We start from the raw sequence: 10,174 nt of genomic DNA, 5'->3' as shown, positions 1-10,174 counted from the left end.
ACCCCCTGTAAATACTGACCCACTCCCCGGGACCCCCTGTAAATACTGACACACTCCCCAGGACCCCCTGTAAATACTGACACATTCCCCAGGACCCCCTGTAAATACTGACACACTCCCCGGGACCCCTCTTGTAAAAACTGACACATCCCCAGGACCCCCTGTAAATACTGGCACACTCTCCAGGACCCCTTGTAAATACTGACACACTCCCCGGGACCCCCCCTGTAAATACTGACACACTCCCCGGAGACCCCCTGTAAATACTGACACACTCCCCGGGGACCCCCCTGTAAATACTGACACACTCCCCAGGACCCCCCCCTGTAAATACTGACACACTCCCCGGGACCCCCTGTAAATACTGACACAATCTCCAGGACCCCTTGTAAATACTGACACACTCCCCAGGACCCCCCCCTGTAAATACTGACACACTCCCCGGGACCCCCTGTAAATACTGACACACTCCCCAGGACCCCCTGTAAATACTGACACACTCCCCGGGACCCCCTGTAAATACTGACACACTCCCCGGGACCCCCTGTAAATACTGACACACTCCCCAGGACCCCCTGTAAATACTGACACAATCCCCAGGACCCCCCTTGTAAAAACTGACACATCCCCAGGACCCCCTGCAAATACTGACACACTCCCCGGGACCCCCTGTAAATACTGACACAATCTCCAGGACCCCTCCTGTAAATACTGACACACTCCCCAGGACCCCCTGTAAATACTGACACAATCTCCAGGACCCCTCCTGTAAATACTGACACACTCCCCAGGACCCCCTGTAAATACTGACACACTCCCCGGGACCCCCCCTGTAAATACTGACACACACCCTGGAGACCCCCTGTAAATACTGACACACTCCCCAGGACCCCCTCTGTAAATACTGACACACTCCCCAGGACCCCCCCTGTAAATACTGACACACTCCCCAGGACCCCCTGTAAATACTGACACACTCCCCAGGACACCCCCTGTAAATACTGACACACTCCCCAGGACCCCGTGTAAATACTGACACACTCCCTGGGACCCCCCCCCCTGTAAATACTGACACACTCCCCAGGACCCCCCCTGTAAATACTGACACACTCCCCAGGACCCCTTGTAAATCCTGACAAACTCCCCAGGACCCCCCCTGTAAATACTGACACACTCCCCGGAGACCCCCTGTAAATACTGACACACACCCCAGGACCCCCTCCAGTAAATACTGACATACTGCCAGGGACCCCCCCCTGTAAATACTGACACACTCCCCGGGAGCCCCCCCTGTAAATACTGACACACTCCCCCCCCCACCACTGTAAATACTGACATACTGCCTGGGACCGCCCCCCCTGTAAATACTGACACACTCCCCAGAACACCCCTGTAAATACTGACACACTCCCCGGGACCCCCCCCCTGTAAATACTGACACACTCCCCGGGAGCCCCCCCTGTAAATACTGACACACTCCCCAGAACACCCCTGTAAATACTGACACACTCCCCGGGACCCCCCCGTAAATACTGACATACTCCCCGGGGACCCCCCCGTAAATACTGACACACTCCCCGGGGACCCCCCCGTAAATACTGACATAGAACATAGAACATAGAAAAATACAGCACAGAACAGGCCCTTCGGCCCACGACGTTGTGCCGATCCTTTGTCCTCTGTCAAGGACAATTTAATCTATACCCCATCATTCTCCTTTATCCATATACCTATCTAAAAGCCGTTTGAAAGTCCCTAAAGTTTCTGACTCAACAACTTCCCCAGGCAAGGCATTCCATGCCCCGACCACTCTCTGGGTAAAGAACCTTCCCCTGACATCCCCCTTATATCTCCCACCCTTCACCTTAAATTTATGACCCCTTGTAACGCTTTGCTCCACCCGGGGAAAAAGTTTCTGACTGTCTACCCTATCTATTCCCCTGATCATCTTATAAACCTCTATCATGTCACCCCTCATCCTTCTCCGTTCTAATGAGAAGAGGCCTAGAATGTTCAGCCTTTCCTCGTAAGACTTATTCTCCATTCCAGGCAACATCCTGGTAAATCTCCTCTGCACCCTCTCCAAGGCTTCCACATCCTTCCTAAAATGAGGCGACCAGAACTGCACACAGTACTCCAAATGAGGCCTTACCAAGGTCCTGTACAGCTGCATCATCACCTCACGGCTCTTAAATTCAATCCCTCTGCTAATGAACGCTAACACCCCATATGCCTTCTTCACAGCCCTATCCACTTGAGTTGCAACTTTCAACGATCTATGCACATAGACCCCAAGGTCTCTCTGCTCCTCCACATGCCCAAGAACCCTACCGTTAACCCAGTATTTTGCATTCGTGTTTGTCCTTCCAAAATGGACGACCTCACACTTTTCAGGGTTAAACTCCATCTGCCACTTTTCAGCCCAGCACTGCAACCTATCCAAGTCCCTTTGCAGACGACAATAGCCCTCCTCGGTATCCACAACTCCACCAACCTTTGTATCATCTGCAAATTTACTGACCCACCCTTCGACTTCCTCATCCAAGTCGTTAATAAAAATCACAAACAGGAGAGGACCCAGAACTGATCCCTGCGGCACGCCACTGGTAACTGGGCTCCAGGCTGAGTATTTACCATCTAAGACCACTCTCTGCCTTCTATCAGTTAGCCAATTCTTAATCCAACTGGCCACATTCCCCACTATCCCATGCCTCCTGACTTTCTCCATAAGTCTACCATGGGGGACCTTATCAAATGCCTTACTAAAATCCATGTACACCACATCCACTGGTTTACCCTCATCCACTTGCTTGGTCACCTGCTCAAAGAATTCAATCAGGCTTGTGAGGCAAGACCTACCCCTCACAAAACCGTGCTGACTGTCCCGAATCAAGCAGTGTCTTTCCAGATGCTCAGAAATCCTATCCCTCAGCACCTTTTCCATCAACTTGCCTACCACCGAAGTAAGACTAACTGGCCTGTAATTCCCAGGGTTGTTCCTATTCCCTTTCTTGAACAGGGGCACAACATTTGCCACCCTCCAATCACCTGGTACCACCCCCGTCAGCAGAGAAGATGAAAAGATCATTGCCAGCGGCTCTGCAATTTCATCCCTTGCTTCCCATAACATCCTTGGATATACCCCGTCAGGCCCGGGAGACTTGTCTATCTTCAAGTTATTCAAAAACCCCAACACATCTTCCCTCCTAACGAGCACTTCCTCGAGCTTACCAGTCTGTTTCACACCGTCCTCTTCAGTAATACACCCCTTCTCATTCGTAAATACCGAAGAGAAGTACTCATTCAAAACCTCACTTATCTCTTCCGGCTCAACACACAGTCTCCCGCTATTGTCCTTGACCGGACCTACGGTCCCCCTAGTCATCCTCATATTTCTGACATACGCGTAAAAGGCCTTGGGGTTTTCTTTTATCCTACCCGCCAAGCATTTTTCATGCCCTCTCTTAGCTCTCCTAATCCCTTTCTTCAGATCCTTCCTGGCCATCTTGTATCCCTCCAGAGCTATGCCTGTGCCCTTTTTCCTCAACTTTATATACGCATCCTTCTTCTTCCTAACAAGACTCTCAACCTCTCTTGTCAACCACGGTTCCCTCACATGACCATCCCTTCCCTGTCTGACAGGGACATGCTTATCAATGGCCCCTACTATCTGCTCCTTGAAAAAGTTCCACATTTCGACCGTGCCCTTCCCTGCCAGCATATGCTCCCAACTTATGCTCCTCAGTTCCTGCCTGACAGCATCATATCTACCCTTCCCCCAATTGTAAACCTTGCCCTGTTGCACATACCTATCCCTCTCCATTACCACAGTGAATGCTACAGAATTGTGATCACTATCTCCAAAGTGCTCGCCCACCAACAGCTCTATCACTTGCCCTGGTTCATTACCTAGTACCAAATCCAATATTGCCTCCCCTCTGGTCGGGCAGTCTACATACTGAGTCAGAAAAGCTTCCTGGACATACTGCACAAACACTACCCCATCCAAACTATTCGATCTAAAGAGTTGCCAATCAATATTTGGGAAGTTGAAATCCCCCATAATTACTACCCTGTGACTTCTGCTCCTTTCCAAAATCTGTTTCCCAATCTGCTCTTCCACCTCCCTGCTGCTATTGGGGGGCCTATAGAAAACTCCCATCAAGGTGACTGCTCCTTTCCTGTTCCTGACCTCAACCCACAGTGCCTCAGTCGGCAGATCCTCCTCGAAAATTCTTTCAGCAGTTGTTACACTATTTCTAACTAACAATGCCACCCCCCCACCTCTTTTACCACCATTCCTAATCTTATGAAAACATCTATAACCAGGTACCTCCAAAAACCATTCCTCCCCCTCACCTATCCACGTTTCAGTGATGGCCACAACATCGTAGTCCCAAGTGCCCATCCACGCCTTCAATTCACTCACCTTATTCCTGATGCTTCTTGCGTTGAAGTATACGCACTTTAACCCTTCTCCGTGCCCATCTGTCCTCTGTGACAGTGCTACCTTCCCCAATACCTCACTACACTCTTTGTCTTTCTGAGTGGACCCACTGGTCCCTGGATTACAAGTCCGGTTCCCATCCCCCTCCCAAACTAGTTTAAACCCTCCCGAACAGTACTAGCAAACCTCCCTCCCAGGATATTGGTGCCCCTCTGGTTCAGATGCAGCCCGTCCTGTTTGAACAGGTCCCATCTTCCCCAGAATGCAGTCCAATTATCCAAGAACTGGAAGCCCTCCCTCCTACACCATTCCTGCAGCCACGTGTTCAGCTGTGCTCTCTCCCTATTCCTAGCCTCACTATCACGTGGCGCCGGCAACAAACCAGAGATAACAACTCTGTCCGTCCGAGCTTTCAGCTTCCAGCCTAACTCCCTAAACTCACTTCTAACATCTGTGCCACCCTTCCTTCCTACGTCGTTGGTGCCAATGTGCACCACGACCTCTGGCTGCTCCCCCTCCCCTTTAAGGATCCTGAAGACGCGATCACAAACATCACGGACCCTGGCACCAGGGAGGCAACAAACCATCCGTGCGTCTCGCCTGCGCCCACAGAACCGCCTGTCCGTACTCCTCACCATCGAGTCCCCGATGACTAGTGCTCTCCCATTCTCCCTCCTTCCCTTCTGAGCCACAGTGCAGGACATACTCCCCAGAAACCCCCTGTAAATACTGACACACTCCCCGGGGTTCCCTGTAAATACTGACACACTCCCCAGAAACCCCCTGTAAATACTGACACACTCTCCGGGGTCCCCTGTAAATACTGACACACTCCCCGGAAAACCCCTGTAAATACTGACACACTCCCCAGAACACCCCTGTAAATACTGACACACTCCCCGGGGACCCCCCCGTAAATACAGACACACTCCCCGGGAACCCCCCTGTAAATACTGACACACTCCCCGGTGACACCCCTGTAAATACTGACACACTCCCCAGAACACCCCTGTAAATACTGACACACACCCCGGGGACCCCCCCGTAAATACTGACACACTCCCCGGGGACCCCCCCGTAAATACTGACACACTCCCCGGGAACCCCCCTGTAAATACTGACACACTCCCCGGTGACACCCCTGTAAATACTGACACACTCCCCAGAACACCCCTGTAAATACTGACACACTCCCCGGGGACCCCCCCGTAAATACTGACACACTCCCCGGTGACACCCCCGTAAATACTGACACACTCCCCGGTGACACCCCCGTAAATACTGACACACTCCCCGGTGACCCCCCTGTAAATACTGACACACTCCCCGGTGACACCCCCGTAAATACTGACACACTCCCCGGGGACCCCCCCCTAAATACTGACACACTCCCCGGGAACCCCCCTGTAAATACTGACACACTCCCCGGTGACACCCCTGTAAATACTGACACACTCCCCAGAACACCCCTGTAAATACTGACACACTCCCCGGGGACCCCCCCGTAAATACTGACACACTCCCCGGTGACACCCCCGTAAATACTGACACACTCCCCGGTGACACCCCCGTAAATACTGACACACTCCCCGGTGACACCCCCGTAAATACTGACACACTCCCCGGTGACACCCCTGTAAATACTGACACACTCCCCGGTGACACCCCTGTAAATACTGACACACTCCCCAGAACACCCCTGTAAATACTGACACACTCCCCGGGGACCCCCCCGTAAATACTGACACACTCCCCGGTGACACCCCCGTAAATACTGACACACACCCCGGAGACCCCCCTGTAAATACTGACACACTCCCCGGGGACCCCCCTGTAAATACTGACACACTCCCCGCAGACCCCCCCTGTAAATACTGACACACTCCCCGGTGACACCCCCGTAAATACTGACACACTCCCCGGTGACACCCCCGTAAATACTGACACACTCCCCGGTGACACCCCCGTAAATACTGACACACTCCCCGGTAACCCCCTGTAAATACTGACACACTCCCCGGTGACACCCCCGTAAATACTGACACACTCCCCGGTGACACCCCCGTAAATACTGACACACTCCCCGGTGACCCCCTGTAAATACTGACACACTCCCCGGTGACCCCCTGTAAATACTGACACACTCCCCGGTGACACCCCCGTAAATACTGACACACTCCCCGGTGACACCCCCGTAAATACTGACACACTCCCCAGGGACACCCTGTAAATACTGACACACTCCCCGGGGACACCCTGTAAATACTGACACACTCCCCGGGGACACCCCCTGTAAATACTGACACACTCCCCGGGGACACCCTGTAAATACTGACACACTCCCCGGGGACACCCTGTAAATACTGACACACTCCCCGGGGACACCCTGTAAATACTGACACACTCCCCGGGGACACCCTGTAAATACTGACACACTCCCCGGGGACACCCCCTGTAAATACTGACACACTCCCCGGGGACCCCCCTGTAAATACTGACACACTCCCCAGAACACCCCTGTAAATACTGACACACACCCCGGGGACCCCCCCGTAAATACTGACACACTCCCCGGGGACCCCCCCGTAAATACTGACACACTCCCCGGGAACCCCCCTGTAAATACTGACACACTCCCCGGTGACACCCCTGTAAATACTGACACACTCCCCAGAACACCCCTGTAAATACTGACACACTCCCCGGGGACCCCCCCGTAAATACTGACACACTCCCCGGTGACACCCCCGTAAATACTGACACACTCCCCGGTGACACCCCCGTAAATACTGACACACTCCCCGGTGACCCCCCTGTAAATACTGACACACTCCCCGGTGACACCCCCGTAAATACTGACACACTCCCCGGGGACCCCCCCCTAAATACTGACACACTCCCCGGGAACCCCCCTGTAAATACTGACACACTCCCCGGTGACACCCCTGTAAATACTGACACACTCCCCAGAACACCCCTGTAAATACTGACACACTCCCCGGGGACCCCCCCGTAAATACTGACACACTCCCCGGTGACACCCCCGTAAATACTGACACACTCCCCGGTGACACCCCCGTAAATACTGACACACTCCCCGGTGACACCCCCGTAAATACTGACACACTCCCCGGTGACACCCCTGTAAATACTGACACACTCCCCGGTGACACCCCTGTAAATACTGACACACTCCCCAGAACACCCCTGTAAATACTGACACACTCCCCGGGGACCCCCCCGTAAATACTGACACACTCCCCGGTGACACCCCCGTAAATACTGACACACACCCCGGAGACCCCCCTGTAAATACTGACACACTCCCCGGGGACCCCCCTGTAAATACTGACACACTCCCCGCAGACCCCCCCTGTAAATACTGACACACTCCCCGGTGACACCCCCGTAAATACTGACACACTCCCCGGTGACACCCCCGTAAATACTGACACACTCCCCGGTGACACCCCCGTAAATACTGACACACTCCCCGGTAACCCCCTGTAAATACTGACACACTCCCCGGTGACACCCCCGTAAATACTGACACACTCCCCGGTGACACCCCCGTAAATACTGACACACTCCCCGGTGACCCCCTGTAAATACTGACACACTCCCCGGTGACCCCCTGTAAATACTGACACACTCCCCGGTGACACCCCCGTAAATACTGACACACTCCCCGGTGACACCCCCGTAAATACTGACACACTCCCCAGGGACACCCTGTAAATACTGACACACTCCCCGGGGACACCCTGTAAATACTGACACACTCCCCGGGGACACCCCCTGTAAATACTGACACACTCCCCGGGGACACCCTGTAAATACTGACACACTCCCCGGGGACACCCTGTAAATACTGACACACTCCCCGGGGACACCCTGTAAATACTGACACACTCCCCGGGGACACCCTGTAAATACTGACACACTCCCCGGGGACACCCCCTGTAAATACTGACACACTCCCCGGGGACCCCCCTGTAAATACTGACACACTCCCCGGGGACACCCTGTAAATACTGACACACACCCCGGGGACCCCCCTGTAAATACTGACACACTCCCCGGGGACCCCCCCTGTAAATACTGACACACTCCCCAGGGACACCCCCGTAAATACTGACACACTCCCCGGGGACACCCCCTGTAAATACTGACACACTCCCCGGGGACCCCCCCCTGTAAATACTGACACACTCCCCGGTGACACCCCTGTAAATACTGACACACACCCCGGGGACCCCCCTGTAAATACTGACACACTCCCCGGGGACCCCCCTGTAAATACTGACACACTCCCCGGTGACCCCCTGTAAATACTGACACACTCCCCGGGACCCCCCCTGTAAATACTGACACACTCCCCGGGGACCCCCTCGTAAATACTGACACACTCCCCGGGGACCCCCCCGTAAATACTGACACACTCCCCGGGGACCCCCCCGTAAATACTGACACACTCCCCGGGGACCCCCCCCGTAAATACTGACACACTCCCCGGGGACCCCCTGTAAATACTGACACACTCCCCGGGGACACCCCCTGTAAATACTGACACACTCCCCGGGGACCCCCTGTAAATACTGACACACTCCCCGGGACCCCCCCACCCCCGTCAATACTGACACACTCCCTGGGACCCCCCCCCTGTAAATACTGACAATTTCCCCAGGACCCCTTGTAAATACTGACACACTCCCCGGGGCCCCCTGTAAAAACTGACACATCCCCAGGACCCCCTGTAAATACTGACACACTCCCCGGGGCCCCCTGTAAAAACTGACACATCCCCAGGACCCCCTGTAAATACTGACACACTCCCCAGGACCCCCTGTAAATACTGACACACTCCCCGGGGCCCCCTGTAAAAACTGACACATCCCCAGGACCCCCTGTAAATACTGACACACTCCCCGGGACCCCCTGTAAATACTGACACACTCCCCGGAGACCCCCTGTAAATACTGACACACTCCCCAGGACCCCTTGTAAATACTGACACACTCCCCGGGACCCCCTGTAAATACTGACACAATCCCCAGGACCCCTTGTAAATACTGACACACTCCCCGGGACCCCCTGTAAATACTGACACACTCCCCAGGGACCCCCTGTAAATACTGACACACTCCCAGGACCCCCTGTAAATACTGACACACTCCCCGGGACCCCCCCTGTAAATACTGACACATCCCCAGGACCCCCTGTAAATACTGACACACTCCCCGGAGACCCCCTGTAAATACTGACACATCCCCAGGACCCCCTGTAAATACTGACACACTCCCCGGGGACCCCCTGTAAATACTGACACATCCCCAGGACCCCCTGTAAATACTGACACACTCCCCGGAGACCCCCTGTAAATACTGACACATCCCCAGGACCCCCTGTAAATACTGACACACTCCCCGGGACCCCCTGTAAATACTGACACATTCCCCGGGGACCCCCCCTGTAAATACTGACACATCCCCAGGACCCCCTGTAAATACTGACACACTCCCCGGGACCCCCCCTGTAAATACTGACACATCCCCAGGACCCCCTGTAAATACTGACACACTCCCTGGGACCCCCTGTAAATACTGACACACTCCCCGGGACCCCTCTTGTAAATACTGACACACTCCCCGGGACCCCTCTTGTAAATACTGACACATCCCCAGGACCCCCTGTAAATACTTACACACTCCCCGGGACCCCCTGTAA

The sequence above is a fragment of the Heterodontus francisci genome, chromosome 46 (genome assembly GCF_036365525.1).
Source record: "Heterodontus francisci isolate sHetFra1 chromosome 46, sHetFra1.hap1, whole genome shotgun sequence".
Classification (NCBI taxonomy): domain Eukaryota; kingdom Metazoa; phylum Chordata; class Chondrichthyes; order Heterodontiformes; family Heterodontidae; genus Heterodontus; species Heterodontus francisci.
This window is presented reverse-complemented; position numbering follows the sequence as displayed.